Genomic DNA, 17,500 nt, shown 5'->3' on the forward strand with positions numbered 1-17,500 from the left:
CCCCCGCCACCTCTCTATCTATGTCTCTCTTCTCCCCCCCGTCCCCCCTCTCTCTCTCCTCTCCCCCGCCCTCCCCCCCCCTCACTCTCTATGTCTCTCTCTATGTCTCTCCTCTCCCCCACCTCCCTTCCTTCCGCCAAAACATCTTCCTCGTCCCACTGATATATTTTTATGCAATCGTCTTGATATTGACTAGCCTTCTTATCAACACAACCCACGCTTTCCCTTTGCAATAACATATGTAAATGTACCCCCCCCCCCTCCCACACACACACACACACACACCACAGTTCAGGAGAATCCGGTTTCTCGTCTCGACTGTTATGTAAACCGGTTTTCGATTTGCTTTTTTCGCGACGGCAAAGAAAGAGTGTTCTTCTTGCTCTGCCATTGCACTTTCTTCACACACACACACACACACACACACACACACACACACACATATATATATATATATATCGGGTCGCAGACGGCCGGGTGATGTCATGTTCACATGTTTTATTTATTTTCTTCACCTCCGCCCCCACCCCCACTCAGAAACGGTTGTGTGTGTTGACTCTGATTGCCCGGAAGATAGATCTGTTAGTGAAGGGGGTACAGGGGGCCGGGGGGGAGGGAGGGGCGGGGGGAGAGGAATGGGAAGAGAGGGTGGAGTGAATTGGGGAAGGGGGGAGGGGACACAATATGGAGGTGGTGTGTGTGGGGGGGGGGGGAGGGGGGTGGAAGGTGCAGGGGGGTGGAGGAGGGGGGCACCGGAGAGTGAGAGACAGCGAGAGAGACTGAAAGAGGGATAGACAGAGAGAGTGGGGGTATTCCTCTCTCTCTCTCTCCTTCTCTCACTCACTCTCTCTCTCTCTCTCTGTGCATGCGTGCACTCCCCCTCCCCCATACATACCTATCACCCCCTTGCCCCGCACATCAAAAGAGGGAAGGCGAAGTTATCACGTGCATTGTTCAATTGTTCAAATCTGAACACCAATATTGCCACAAAATAAAAACGCAAATTAAACCTAACTACAAGCACGCACGCACGCGCCTGCGAGCGCAAGACTGCGTTGGGACTCTTGGACAAATACGGGACTCACGGTGGAAAAGAGAACACAAGGGGAAAGAGACAAGAAGTAGACAGACAGACAGACAGACGGGCAGGCAGGCAGGCAGGCAGGCAGGCAGGCAGACATACAGACAGGCAGATACTGACAGACATTGAGAGAAAAGTACATATACACACATACAAACACACACACACACACACCACACCACACACACACACACACACAAACACACACACCACACCACACACACACACGCGCGCACACCACATACACACACACACAATTTAAACACAAAATTATTCACACAGGCACCACACACACACACACACACACACACACACACACACACACATTTCGGCAGCCATAATTTTTGAACCCACTCATCAAAATGAAGACGAAAACGACGAAAACCACTGAAGCCACTAAAGCTCCAGACACACGTAACGACGGCTAAGTTTGACGAATGATGACATCAGCAGCCCTCTTCATTAGCCCTTTATTGCCCTGAACCTTCAGAGAAAAACCGCCAACCCCCCTCCCCCAAATCCCCCACCCCGTCCCCACCATCTCCTTCAAACTCCTCAAGTCGCCGACAAAAAGCAACAACAACAACAAAAAGAAGGGGGGAAATGTCAAAGTATTACCATTGAAACACGCGTTGCAGTTTCAGGAGAGCTGTAAAAAAAAAAAAAAAAAAAAAAAAAAAGGGAGGGGAGAGTGGACATATAGGTGTGGATGAATGCGCGCGCGCGCGCGCGTGTGTGTGTGTGCAACGCACACGTAGAAGAAAGAGAGACAGGAGGGCAGGCAGACAGACAGGACGAGAGATAGAGAGACAGAGAGACAGACAGAGACAGGGACAGAGACACAGACAGAGAGAGAGAGAGAGAGAGAATAGAGAAAGCGGGTACGACAGACAGACATACCTATAACATTCAACCCCATCATTGAAAACATTGAACATTCTACCCATCAGCTGTCTTCCTAGGGATGAGATGATCCCCCCTCCCCCATCCCTCTTCACACACACACACTCACACACACACACACACACACACACATGCACGCACACACACAAACACACGCGCGCACACACACACACACACACACGCACACACACAAGGGGAGAGGGAGAGAGAGAGAGAGAGACAGAGAGAGACAGAGAGAGAGAGAGGCTTTGTGTAAAGTTTTAAATGAGAAACAATATGGTTCAGGTTCTGATTCACATCCTTCATGCCTCCAGTAGTATATATGTTTCTCAACGCAATGGTTTATGCAATGTGCCTTTACATGTCATGATTGATTACTGGTGGGTTTTTTCTCATTCATCCATAGAATTTCTATTTCTTTCTTTCTTTCTTTCTTTATTCATTTATTTGTTTCCTTATCTATTTATTTATTTGTTTATTCAGTTATGCATTTTTTATACTTATGTGTCTATTTAATCAATTTATTGTTTTATTCCTTCCTTCATTTATTCGTTTATCTCAGCTTTATTCATTTATCTATCTGTTTATCTACATAATTCTTTATCTATTCATCAATTTGATTAACTATTTACTCATTTGTTTACTTATTCATTCATCATTCGTTCATTCATTTCTTATTTTGTTGATCAAATCAACGGCTCATGCAAACTAAACTTCAACGGGAATACATTCTAACTTTAAACTCATTTATTTATTTGTTTGTAATGTATTCATGGATTTGATTATTAAATCAGTTATCTATTTATTAATTTGTCTGTTTATTCATCTATCTATTCATTTATCTATTTATCTATCTATTTATTCATTTATTTATTTATCTGTTCATTTATTGAACCGTTTGTTGGTTTGCTTGTTTGTTTGGTTGTTTGCTTATGTATTTATTTGTTTGTCTATTTATTAAATCAACGGTTCGTGCAAAAACGGACATGAAGAAGAACACACTTCATCGTTTTTTCCGGTGATACACTGGAGTTCACTGATTCACCGAGCCGCTCCCCCAATGGTCAATCAATCCAATGAATCATTTTCTTTATTATTTATTCATTCATTAATTTTTCAATGAATTTATTTATCAGTTTATTCATCTGTTAGTTTGTGTTTGTTTGTTTGCTTATGTACTTGTTTGTTTCTGTATTCATCAAATCACCGTGATGAGTATTCTAACTGTTCACTGAATCATTGAGCCGTTCCCTCGCTGGTTAATTAATTGAATAATTTCCTGGACTATCTTAATTTTCGTGAATTCATTCACGTATTTATGGATACATTTATTCATATACTTACTTATTGACTATCTTTATTTTCATGAATTCATTCACGTATTTATGGATATATTTATTCATATACTTAATTACTTAATTGACTATCTTATTTTTTATGCATTCATTCTCATATTTATGGATATATTTATTCATATACTTACTTACTTATTTACTATCTTAATTTTCATGTATTCATTCATATATTTATGGATATATTTATTCATATACTTAGTTACTTACTTATTGACTATCTTAATTTTCATGATTTCATTCACGTATTTATGGATATATTTATTCATATACTTACTTACTTAATTGACTATCTTAATTTTCATGAATTCATTCATGTATTTATGGATATATTCATACATATACTTACTTATTGACTATCTTAATTTTCATGAATGTATTCACGCATTTATGGATATATGTATTCATATATCTTAATTTTCGTGTATTCATTCACGCATTTATGGATATATTTATTCATATACTTAGTTACTTACTTATTGACTATCTTAATTTTCATGAATTCATCACGTATTTATGGATATATTTATTCATATACTTACTTCCTTACACACTTGCTTGCTGGGTTCTCTGCACATTCACGTCAACACCATCGCCGTCACGACAACCCGCACTCCTCCTATCGTCATCCACAACCTGCACTCCTCCTATCGTCATCCACAACCTGCACTCCTCCTATCGTCATCCACAACCTGCACTCCTCCTATCGTCATCCACAACCTGCACTCCTATCGTCATCCACAACCTGCACTCCTCCTATCGTCATCCACAACCTGCACTCCTCCTATCGTCATCCACAACCTGCACTCCTCCTATCGTCATCCACAACCTGCACTCCTATCGTCACCCACAACCTGCACTCCTATCGTCATCCACAACCTGCACTCCTCCTATCGTCATCCACAACCTGCACTCCTATCGTCATCCACAACCTGCACTCCTCCTATCGTCATCCACAACCTGCACTCCTCCTATCGTCATCCACAACCTGCACTCCTATCGTCATCCACAACCTGCACTCCTATCGTCATCCACAACCTGCACTCCTCCTATCGTCATCCACAACCTGCACTCCTATCGTCATCCACATCCACAACCTGCACTCCTCCTATCGTCATCCACAACCTGCACTCCTCCTATCGTCATCCACAACCTGCACTCCTATCGTCATCCACAACCTGCACTCCTCCTATCGTCATCCACAACCTGCACACCTATCGTTATCCACAACCTGCACTCCTCCTATCGTCATCCACAACCTGCACTCCTCCTGCACTCCTATCGTCACCCACAACCTACACTCCTATCGTCATCCACAACCTGCACTCTTATCGTCATCCACAACCTGCACTCCTATCGTTATCCACAACCTGCACTCCTCCTATCGTCATCCACAACCTGCACTCCTATCGTCATCCACAACCTGCACTCTTATCGTCATCCACAACCTGCACTCCTATCGTTATCCACAACCTGCACTCCTCCTATCGTTATCCACAACCTGCACTCCTCCTATCGTCATCCACAACCTGCACTCCTATCGTCATCCACAACCTGCACTCCTCCTATCGTCATCCACAACCTGCACTCCTCCTATCGTCATCCACAACCTGCACTCCTATCGTCATCCACAACCTGCACTCCTCCTATCGTCATCCACAACCTGCACTCCTATCGTCATCCACAACCTGCACTCCTATCGTCATCCACAACCCGCACTCCTCCTATCGTCATCCACAACCTGCACTCCTCCTATCGTCATCCACAACCTGCACTCCTATCGTCATCCACAACCTGCACTCCTCCTATCGTCATCCACAACCTGCACTCCTATCGTCATCCACAACCTGCACTCCTCCTATCGTCACCCACAACCTGCACTCCTATCGTCACCCACAACCTGCACTCCTCCTATCGTCATCCACAACCTGCACTCCTATCGTCATCCATAACCTGCACTCCTATCGTCATCCAGAACCTGCACTCCTCCTATCGTCATCCACAACCTGCACTCCTATCGTCATCCACAACCTGCACTCCTATCGTCATCCACAACCTGCACTCCTCCTATCGTCATCCAGAACCTGCACTCCTCCTATCGTCATCCACAACCTGCACTCCTATCGTCATCCACAACCTGCACTCCTCCTATCGTCACCCACAACCTGCACTCCTATCGTCATCCACAACCTGCACTCCTCCTATCGTCATCACAACCTGCACTCCTATCGTCATCCAGAACCTGCACTCCTCCTATCGTCATCACAACCTGCACTCCTATCGTCATCCAGAACCTGCACTCCTCCTATCGTCATCACAACCTGCACTCCTATCGTCATCCACAACCTGCACTCCTCCTATCGTCATCACAACCTGCACTCCTATCGTCATCCAGAACCTGCACTCCTCCTATCGTCACCCACAACCTGCACTCCTATCGTCATCCACAACCTGCACTCCTCCTATCGTCATCACAACCTGCACTCCTATCGTCATCCAGAACCTGCACTCCTCCTATCGTCACCCACAACCTGCACTCCTATCGTCATCCACATCCACAACCTGCACTCCTCCTATCGTCATCCACAACCTGCACTCCTCCTATCGTCACCCACAACCTGCACTCCTATCGTCATCCACAACCTGCACTCCTTCCTTCCTTCCTTCCCGCTTCCTCTTTCAGTGCTCTTCATCCGTCCCTTCATCCTACCATTCCCACAGTCTGTCTTATTCATTATATCCCTTCCATCCTCATTCCTTCCATTGCTCTTCATCCCTCCCTTTTTCCCACACAGCCCACAATCTCTCTCTCTCTCTCACTCTCTGTGTCTCTCTCTCTCTGTCTCTCACTCTCTCAATCTTCTTCTCCCTCCCTCCCTTCCTTCCTGTGCTCTTCATCCGTCTGTTATTTCCACACTGCCCACTCTCTCTCTCTGTCTCTCTCTCTCTCTCACTCTCTCTCTCTCTCAATATTCTTCTCCCTCCCTTCCTTCCTTCCTTTGCTCTTCATCCGTTTCTTCTATTCTTCCTACGTTGCTCACGGTCTGTCTCTCTCTTTCCCTTCCTTCTTTCCTTCCTTCCTTCCTTCATACATTCATTTCTTTAGCCCTTCATCCGTCCGTCTTTCCCCAACAACCCACAGTCTGCATCTTTCAACTCTTTTTTTTCTGTCGTTCTTTTCATTCCTTCCTCTTCCCTTCCTTCCTGTGCTCTTCATCCGTCTGTTATTTCCACACTGCCCACTCTCTCTCTGTCTCTGTCTCTCTCTGTTTCTCTCTCTGTCTCTGTGTGTCTCTCTCTGTCTGTCTGTCTCCCTCTTTGTCTTTATCTCTCTGTGTCTCTTTGTGTCTGTCTGTCTGTCTTTGTGTGTGTGTCTCTCTGTCTGTCTGTCTCCCCCCCCCCCCTCTCTCTCTCTCCCTCTCTCCCCTCTCTCTCTCTTCTCCCCCCTCTCTGTCACCCTTCTCTCTCATCTATCAAGCATTTTCCTCGCTGTCTTCTCCCCATTGATTTTTTTTCCACTCTCTCTCTCTCTCTCTCTCTCATATGTATCATTATATCCTGTATTTATCTTCCTTTTTCTTTTCCTTCTCTCTGTCGCTCTCCCCTCCCTCTGCGCTTGGATTTATTGCCACTGTCCCTCCCTCTCTCTCTCTCTCTCTCTCTCTCTCGCCTTCCCTCCACCCCACTCTCTCACCCTTCTCTCTCTCATCTCTCAACCATTTCCCTCGCTCTCTCCATTCCAGTCTCTCTTCCTCTCTCTTCCTTTTCTTTCTCTCCCTTTCCTTTTCGTTTCTTTCTTTCTCTTTATCGCTCTTCCCTCCCTCTGGGCTTGGATTTATTGCCTCTCTCTCTCTCTCTCTCTCTCTCTCTCTCTATATATATATATATATATACATACATACATACCCCCTGTCTCCCTGTCTGTCTCTCCCACACACACATTTCTCCCGGAACGTTTCTAGGTAATGCACTTAGCAACAAACGCGGCGGAATGTTTTCATTCCTAATCAAGGCCGTCTGGAAGTTCCAGACTGGGAGTGTTTTATTTTCCTTCTTTCCCTCCCCCACCCCCTGCCCCCTACTCACACCCTCTTCACACACACACACACACACACACACACATTCCACTCACACACACACACACACACACACACACACATCCCACTCACAAACACATTCAGACACACATACACACTCACACACAGACACTGCACACACACAGACACACACGCACACACATACACGCGCACACACACACGCACACACACACACACACACACACATTCCAGTCACAAACACATACAGACACACATACACACTCACACAGACAGACAGACAGACACACACACACACACACACTCACACACACACACACACACACACACACACACACACTCTCTCTCTCTCACACACACACACACACACACACACACACACACACACACACACACTCACACAGATTGAGAAGGTGGGTGGCTGAGAAAGTAAGACAAACAAACAGCCAGCCAGAGAGACAGAGATAGAGACAGAGATAGAGTTCTATGCTCAGTTGTATTTGAACAAGTGTGTTTTTTACTTGAATGACTGCTATTTACCTATTATTTATTCACCTTTTTAAAAAAAATGTATTTATCTGTTATTTATTCACTTTTTTTCAAGGCCTGATTAAGCGCGTTGGGTTACGGTGCTGGTCAGGCATCTGCTTGGCAGATGTTGTGTAGCGTATATGGATTTGTCCGAACGCAGTGACGCCTCCTTGAGCTACTGAAACTGAAACTAAAACTGCTATTTACCACAGTTTTCGGGGGTACGGGGAGGGGGGGGGGGAGGTTAGGGGTGGAAGGGGCCTGGGGGTTGGGGTAGGGGGCGTGCTTGTTCGATAATTATGCTCTTGAATCCTTCCATAATAGTCCACTTTAACGCTGGCGTAACACGACACGATTTGGAACACCTCATTGACCGGGTTACATTTTCAAACGAGAGCGCTCGACCACGCAGCGATTACACAACTGTCTGGATAAAACAATGCACAACAAATTACACGACACCTCCATTCCCAATTTCTCAAAAAGAGAGACAAAAAGGACAATAGGTTAACGACTAAAAGAAGAAAAAAAAATGGATGTGACAAATTAAACTCCTACTTTCCGTCTGTCTTCTTCTTTTGTTTTCCTTGAGAAACCTTGTAAATCCGTTTAGCAAACACAAATATCCTGGAGCTGTTTGCTTTCTGTTTTTTGTTGTTGTTTTTTTGTTTTTCTTGTTGGTGTTTTTGTTTTTTGTCCATATTGTTGTTTCTTCTTTTTTTTCTTCTTTTTTTGGTCAAAGTCGTCTGGGTTTTTTCCTTTCTCTTCTTTAAGGCCAGGGTTGTCCATTTATGTTTTCTTCGTCTCAGGTACCAGTCAAATGCGCAGTACCTCTTGTCGTTAAGTGTGTGTGTGTGTGTGTGTGTGTGTGTGTGTGTGTGTGTGTGTGTGTGTGTGTGTGTCCTCACCCTCTCTCTCTCTCTCTCTCTCTCTCTCTCTCTCTCTCTTCCCATAGACATGTAAACATAAAACAATCATCTAAGTGTCTCTGCCTCTCTCTATCCCCACCCTCTCTCTCCTCACCCTCACCCCCCACTCTCCTCCCAACACCTCTACTAACTACTCCAACACCCCCATACCCCTCCCCCCCCCCCAACCCTTCCCCGCCCACCCACATACGTCTCACCCCCGATCCCCGACAAGCCGTACGCACAGCACTAACAGATAAACTCACACTACAACCCACAGTACAGGCCACGCGGGCAGATAATCCCTGCCCCTCATCGCCTGCCCCTGCCCTGACCCCGAAGATTCTCTCCCCTATCACCTCCCCCCACCCTTTGGCCCTCTGCTGTAGATGTGAACCATCTGTTTCTTTGGTGGGGCCCAGACGTTGATGCAAACAGACGCTAAGAGCAGAGACTTGCTCCCTCTCACCACCCACTCATTACTCCACCCAGAAAGAAGCATCCTGGGCTCTTTACTTTACCACACCTACCACACACAGAGATATAAGCCTCTTTTGATCGTCGGGTGTCGCGTGCGCTTGGTTGTAAATATTCATCTTCTTCTCCTTCTTCTTATTTCTTCCCTGATATAAAACAAACCGTGCGACTAAGTCACTGGACCGCTGTGCTGCACAGCACAGAACGAAGATCTGTTCACCAGATTCCTCCACTCCACCTCTGTCGCTTTACTGAGATATAATATGTTTACACTGCATATGTCTATGGCTGGCTCTCTGGTTCTCTGCAAATGGTTTTTCCGTCCATTCTGCAATGTTGTCAGTCCATCGGGTTTTTTTTTCTGTCTTCCATTCCTCCTCCTCCACCTCAACCGATCCCCTCAGCATAATCCAGAAAATATTGTATTGAGCCAAAACCATGTGATCTTATTATATATTACGTGGTCAAACGAACGTGGTTGTTATTTTTTTCCCTAACTGACGTCAGCAGACCTGCATTATGGTCCATTTCGTAACTGACGTCAGCAGATCTTCATTATAGTCCATTACTTATCTGACGTCAGCAGATCATTATGATCCATTTCTCAACTAACGTCAGCTGATCTCCATTATGGTCCATTACTTATCTGACGTCAGCAGATCTCCATTATGGTCCATTTCTTATCTGACGTCAGAAGATCTTCATTATGGTCCATTTCGTAACTGACGTCAGCAGATTTTCATTGTGGTTCATTTCTTATCTGACGTCAGCAGATCTTCGTTATGGTCCGTTTCTTATCTGACGTCAGCAGGTCTTCATTATAGTCCATCTCTTAACTGACGTCAGTAGATCTTCATTGTGGTCCATTTTCCTAAACTGACGACAACAGATCTTCATTATGGTACAACGCACTGCTGGATTATAAAAGGCCAGTTTATTCAGTGGTGATTTGCTCACTATATCAGATTTTCAGTATCTGGCGACAGCAACTCTGCTCCAGCATGGCTTGGATTCTCCTTTCCAAAGCCATATAAATATACAGATGCCAAATTATGGACAAGTGATGTCATCACTGGTAATGTTTCGTTCGCTTATGAGGTCAAAGATGTGCACAGGTCTGCAGTATAATTTTACGGGCTTTTCGGCAAACCAAGATACGTTCAGTTTAGCTGAAGTTTCGAGGCGTGGAGACTTTCCAGATAAACTGAGTAATTAACGTCAACTAATCATCTGACTATCCCCTGCGCCACTGTGGATCCATTCAATAAAACTCACGTTTGAAGGTCTGTCTGCATTCTGATACCGTTTTCTCATGCAATGAGGGTTGAAGGTTTTGAAGCTTTCGACCAATCGCGAAAACCCTCTCTCTGAGGTCATGGTCGGATTTTTTGAGCCGAGCATTTTCATTGGCCAATCGTCACACACGTTAATCTTTTAACTGGTAAAACCGAGTGCAAAATTCTGGTGCGCAACGAGCTCATTGTTATAATACTGGCGTTGGATTGTCTGTCGTAGGCTAATTTACTATATCATTGTCATATCATTTATATGTAATGCTTTGATTTTAGTCATGTATAGAGCCTTCAATACACACACACACACACACACACACACACACACACACAGAGAGAGAGAGAGAGAGAGTTGCTGAGGATACTTTTGTACTTTCTACATTCTATTATCATATAAAATTTTTAAAATGAAAATTAAAAAAAGTTCAAGTGGACATTGTATTATCAAAATTGTGACTGTGTTTCGCTGCACGGTACAGAACACTTATAGAAATAGGGTGAAAACTTTCCTCTTGCCAGCGTCCCCCCTTCCCTCCCCGCCCCCCTCCCGCCTCTCCGCCATGCAAGCGTGGATCTCCTATCATAGTGTATCCATTACATCGGCAACAAAGAGCTTCTTTGTTCCTTTACTCATTGAGCGAAACACTTCAGTAGCTCAGAGGTCATTATCTTGTGGGTTCTTCCATTATCTTACCATTTTCCAGCATCCTTTTTTTTTCTCTTTTTGCCTGTAACATTATCAATAATATTGTAATCAGTAGTAGTAGTGGTTGTGGTGGAGGTGGTGGTTGTGGTGGTAGCAGCAGTTGTTGCTTTTGCTGTTGGTGGTGATTTGATCTTCTTCTTCTTCTTCTTCACCTCCTCCTCCTCCTCCTTCTTCTTCTCCTCCTCCTTCTTCTTCTTCCTCAGCTAATCTCACTCATAATAAAAAAACAACAACAATAACCCCGCAAAAAAAAGAAGTATATGAAGCAAAGACGTTCTAATCCTCCGTTTTCCATTTTTCTTTTGTCCCCCCCCTTTATTCCACTGAGAACTCAAAACAAAGAATTATGCGCGTGAGAAGTAAAGCCGTTTAAATCTGCCACAGCGACATATGAAAGCTTTCTTTTTTCTCGACTGTCATCACTTATTATATCTGTTTCTTTCTTGCGCTGTCCCTTATCCATCCTAAATCTGTCATAATCCTTAGAAAAATCACGCGCGCGTGTGTGTGTGTGTGTGTTTGTGTGTGTGTGTATGTGAGTGTGTGTGTGTGTGTGTGTGTGTGTGTTTGTGTGTGTGTGTATGTGAGTGTGTGTGTGTGTGTGTGTGTGTGTGTGTGTGTGTGTGTGTGAAACAGACAGACAGACAGACAGAGAGAAAGGGGGGGAGAGAGAGACAGAGAGACAGAGACAGAGAGAGTGACAAAGACAGACCGAGAAAATGAGATGCGTACGTGTGTGGATACATATTATATATATGCGTGCGTGCGTATATGCATGTCTGTGAGCGTGCGCACATGTATTCCTGCCTTCGCGAGTTTATGGACATTTATCGAGTAGGAAACGTTTCACGTAGTACCATTTTCTGCACTGACAAATCATTTCTTCTGATTTTACTTCGGAAAGGACCACTAGCACGTACGAACAGCAGTGAGTGTGAACAGAAAGAGAGGTTAGAAAGGAGAGCAATAACCGAGTGGTTAACTCTCTCCATACGAACGGCGAAAGAGACGACGTTAACAGCGTTTCACCCCAATTGCCACCATCAAAATATTGCAGGCGGAAGGCTCTTATACTGAAGAGGTGAATGTTGACCAAGAATACCCCAATTCTGACGACGGAAGCTAAAGGTTGGGTCATTGAGACACCCACTGGACATCCGAGGGGTCTGTGTAGAGAAGAAGAGAGGGCTGGCCGTACTGAGTGAGTTAAAGCGATGGACTTTCAGTCTGAGGTTCCCAGGTTCGAATCTCGGTAACGGCGCCTGGTGGGCAAAGGGTGGAGGTGTTTTTCTCCCAGGTCAACATAATTATGTGCAGACCTGCTAGTGCCTTAACCCCCGTCGTGTGTTTTATACACGCAGAAGGTCAAAATACGCACGTTACAGATCCTGTAATCCATGTCAGCGTTCGGTGGCTTAAGGAAACAAGAACATCCCCATTATGCACACCCCCGAAAACGTAGTATGGCTGCCAACATGGCGGGACAGATAAATAAAACGGTCATACACATAAAACGTTACATGTCTGTCTGAGTGTGATTGATGGCATGAATCAAACATGACTGAATGACGCGGGAAACAAATGATGAGCGCCTCATGGCAGCCGTCAGTCGGTTCTACCCAATTAGGCAGCTCGTTGAGCAAATGACACCGTGTTTTTGAAGCGATCAGAGCTTGGTCACCGACCGAGGATAGGCGCTATATAAGTATCCACATCATTCACCCATTCATTCAGATCACTCACCTGAAGTCAGGAAGCCTGCACGCTGTGTGGTTCAGCTGTTTTCACCCAGCAGACACCGAGTACCTGAAAGCAAAAAAAATGTTCGTCAAAAGTACACTCATGGTCTGATTTACATGGTTCATATGTTGACACAACACACTATAGTACCACACTATAGTAGGCTGTGTGTGTGTGTGTGTGTGTGTGTGTGTGTGTGTGAGAGAGAGAGAGAGAGAGAGAGAGAGAGAGAGAAACAGAGAGAGAGAGAGGGGGGGGCAATTTGGTGTAGGGGATATCTGTGCTGCAAATATGAACATATGACGAAGAAGAAGAAGAAGAAGAAGAAGAAGAAGAAGAAGAAGAAGAAGATGATGATGATGATGATGATGATGATGATGAAGACTACAGTAATGCACAGTCTTCATTATGACAGTGAAAGGTGTAACTCTGTCTGTCTCTGTCTCTCTCTCCCTCTCTCTTTTTTTTCTCTCTCTCCCCCCCTCTCTGTCTATGTACTTTTTTTTTCTTTCTTTCTTTTATTTTTTAATGTTCTTCTTTCCATAAACACTGTCATGTATCAGTTGCGACTCGCTCGCATACACAGCAGTTTCAAAACGGTCATACATTCCTTTCATTCAAAAACGTCCACTCGAACATGCGAGTGAACGTGAGAGATGCAACCCATGAACGCGGAAGAAGGATATAAGAACAAAGTATTATTTGATTGTAAAAGGTTACTCACGTGCATACTCAAGAACGCACAAAGTTCAATCACACAATCGGCACTTCATGTTTGACTTTCTTATCAAGAAGCTAAGAATGCTAAATTCGAATGGAATGTGAAAATAAAGTCATGCCAAGTCAACTTCATTATCTCCACAGTGAGAAAGTTACATACACTCACAAACGGAGAGCATGCACGCCAGCTAATTAGTAAAACTGCGACAGGAAAACCGTCTCAGAACAGAAAGCCTGGGTCTTGTCCTGTTATGTTCCACAACCCATCTTTCTCCACAACCTCCCTCCCACTCTCTGCCCCCACCCTTCTCCCCTAGCCTCCCTCCACTCCCCCCTCCCCCTAGCCTCCTAGCCCGCACCCCCAGTCATCTTATCCATGGGTCCATCTCAGACCGTCACTCACATGTCTCTCCCTTTTCTGCTCTTCCTGCCCTCGTCTCCGTATTTCTCCCTCTCCCTCTCTCTGTCTCTCTTCCTCCCTCTCTCTCCCCCCTCTCTCCCTCTCATCCTCTCTCTCTCTCTCTCCCCTCCTCCCCCCTCTCTCTCTCCCTCCCTCTCTTTCCCCCTCTCTCTCTCCCTCTCTCCCCCCCCTCTCTCTCCGTCTCTCCCTCCCTCCTATCTCTGTCTCCCTCCTCTCCCCCCCTCTCTTTCCCTCTCTCTCCCCCCCTTTCTCTCCGTCTCTCCCTCCCTCCTCTCTCTCTCTCCCTCCTCTCCCCCCCTCTCTCCCCCTAGCTCTCTCCCCCCTCTCTCTCTCCGTCTCTCCCTCCCTCCTCTCTCTCTCTCCCTCCTCTCCCCCTCCCTCTCTCTCTCCCCGCTCTCTCTCCCTTTCTCTCCCCCCCACTCCCTCCACCCCTCCCACCGCACACACAGTCTAGGTCAAGGGCAATATACGACACGTCAACGGTGTTAGGCGACTCCGTTTCAAACGGGGAGGGAAAAAAATGAAGGCCCGTGTGGAGAGAGAGAGAGAGAGAGAGAGAGAGAGAGAGAGAGAAGCCGTCTTCACAGTTCACGCATTACAAGCCCGCGGGAAATTCGATACATTTTGTATGCAGACAAGACGCAGACGATCATAACACTGGTTTCACATTTCTTTCTCCCTTTGTGTTGTTTTGTAGTGTGTGTGTGTGTGTGTGTGTGTGTGTGTGTGTGTGTGTGTGTGTGTGTGTCTGTGTGTGTCTGTGTGTGAGGGTGAGAGAGAGAGGGGGGGGGTTGGGGGGTAGGGGATAAATTGAGAGATAGAGACAGAGAGAGTGGGGAAGAGAGACAGAGAGGGGAGAGAGAGGGGGGGAGAGAGAGAGAGGCAGACAGACAAACAGAGACAGAGAATATAAGAGAGGACATATTACGATGCATAACAATACAATATATTCTAATATGATCAAACACAACAAAACACAACACGAAATAAAAGTAATATAATATAGGACAATATAATATAATATAATAACATCATATTATATCATATCCAATGAAAAACAATACAATACAAAGCCGATAGATTCAGGCAAAGTGTACACAATCAAAGCCAGCATATGTGACATTCAACACAGAGGACAGTGACATTCAACGTGCTGATGAAAGAGGTCAAATGCCTTCTACAGATCCATCGATCGCATCACTGAAAAACCATGGACGCTGATACTCGACGGAACACACACCGACACATGTGGGAATACAGCGCTTTGATGGTGCAGGAGCCAGTAGCATTTCTCGGACGGAAGAGCCTAGTATGGTCGTAACCCGCTACAAACTGTGTGTAGTATGGAACTGACCAATGGCGTAGTTCGGTCAACGCAGGCATTTTGTCACGTGTAACTGTCAAAAAGTTAGAACCAAACAATGCAACTGGCACCAGGAGAGAAAGAAAGAGAGAGAGTGAGAGAGAGAGAGAGAACACTGAACACTGAATTGCTTAATGGCATAAGCTGGAAAGCTCTAGTGACATAGTAGGTACAAATCAGAACAAAATGGTGCAAAATAGATGAAATGGAACAGAAAGGGTAAAAAAAAACAACAAAAAAAACCCCCCAAACAAACAAACAAAAACACAAAAACCAAAACAAAACAGAATAGAAACAACATAAACTAATAAGATATTTGCGACACTTTGGCACATTGTCATTAGCTTAAAGTACATGTGACATGGGGTAATTTGCCTTTTTCTCAGTCGTTCATCCCCAAGGTTTGGAAAGTACACAGAAAACAAAGTACAGATAATAAAGATTTACGCATGTAACATCGATACACATCACATCAATACAAACTACTAAATTACATATAAATCATGTAATAAATATTTACGCATGTAACATCAAAACCCATAATATCAATACGAACACATCAAATAATTATAATGTCGAGATTGACCATCCAAATGAAGCCCATCCTTTTTATCTATTCTTTTTTCCTCATGGAACCCATACTATTTTTTAATTGATTGATGATTCCGTATATTTATTGCCTCTGATACATAGTTTGCAAGTGAAAGTATCATATCTTCATTTTCTGTCATCAGTGTGCCGAACAAATCTTTTCTCTGCGCTGGAGCTGCATTGAAAATGGTGCAGTTTTTTCGTAATTCATTGTATCTTTTGCATTGAATATGAAATGATTTTCATCTTCTGGGCTTTCGCCACACATTGGGTAAGGAGATGTTACTACGTCTGAATCGAACCATCTTCTGTTGGCATTCAGTCCAAGCGCTCTCAACCTGAGCTTCTCAAAGCAGATTTTATGCCATTTATTTGTTATAATCTTAATATACTTCTCTGTTTGAAATATTGATTTAAATGAATAAAACCATTTATACTTATCATTGCTCTCTATTTCTCCGCGCCAGTTTTGTTTGTAACATGCTATAAGTCTATCTTTGAATTCCGATACAAAGCCGCTCTTGTGCCCAACTCCCTGGTACATCCAAACAAGACCGAATCCATGTTCCGTTAGTGTTTTCTTGATGTCGAATGTGGAGAGAGAGAGAAAGCGAGAGAGAGAGAGAGAGGCAAAATGAGAGAGAGAGGACGGGAGCGTGGGAGAGAGAGAGGGGGGGGGGAAGGGAGCGAGAGGAAGAGACAGTCAGACAGACAGACAAAAAGACAGACAGTCAGACAGACAGACGATCAGACAGACAAAAAGACAGAAGACAGAGAGACAAAAAGACAGAGAGACGGAGACTGTGTGTTATGGACAGAGACAGTTGAGACAGAGAGGAGAAAGAGACAAAGAAAATGAGGCAGACAGGTACTACTGTATCAGTCTGTCCGAAAAAATGCTTTAATTTTTTTTTTTTTTTTTTTTAAGAAGTATATAATTCTGGTTCTTTAACGTCCACCAACAAGGGAGCCGGACCAACACGACAGCATGACTGTGGATGGCAGCAATAGCATGCTTTCAGCCACTGTGTCCTTTCAATAATCGAATCCACCTTTTCGACACAACCTGTCGACGTACACAAAAACACCCACAGGTATAAGTAAGAAAACCGTTCTGCTCGGCAGTCGTTCATCTCCAAAGTTTGGAAAGTACACAGAAAACAAAGTACAGATAATAAAGATTTACGCATGTAACATCGATACACATCATATCAATACAAACTACTAAATTACATATAAATCATGTAATAAATATTTAACAAAACAGTTGTTGCATGTAAACATTTAACATGAAGATACAAGAGGCACAGATCGACCAAACACGCACCCAAACACACACACACACACACACACACACACT

General features: G+C 44.5%; 1 protein-coding gene across 24 annotated transcripts in view; it reads right to left on the reverse strand.

The window, feature by feature from the left end:
- Positions 1-17,500, reverse strand: part of LOC143275651 (muscleblind-like protein 1) — a 213,960-nt gene that overhangs the window by 145,889 nt on the left and 50,571 nt on the right. For all 24 annotated transcript variants that reach the window (XM_076579907.1, XM_076579924.1, XM_076579920.1 and 21 more), the window contains exon 3: positions 13,049-13,111. The gene's annotated coding sequence lies outside the window, so the exon portion shown is untranslated. The remainder of the gene's footprint in view (positions 1-13,048; positions 13,112-17,500) is intronic.

The sequence above is a fragment of the Babylonia areolata genome, chromosome 30 (genome assembly GCF_041734735.1).
Source record: "Babylonia areolata isolate BAREFJ2019XMU chromosome 30, ASM4173473v1, whole genome shotgun sequence".
In the NCBI taxonomy this organism is placed as follows: Eukaryota; Metazoa; Mollusca; class Gastropoda; order Neogastropoda; family Buccinidae; genus Babylonia; species Babylonia areolata.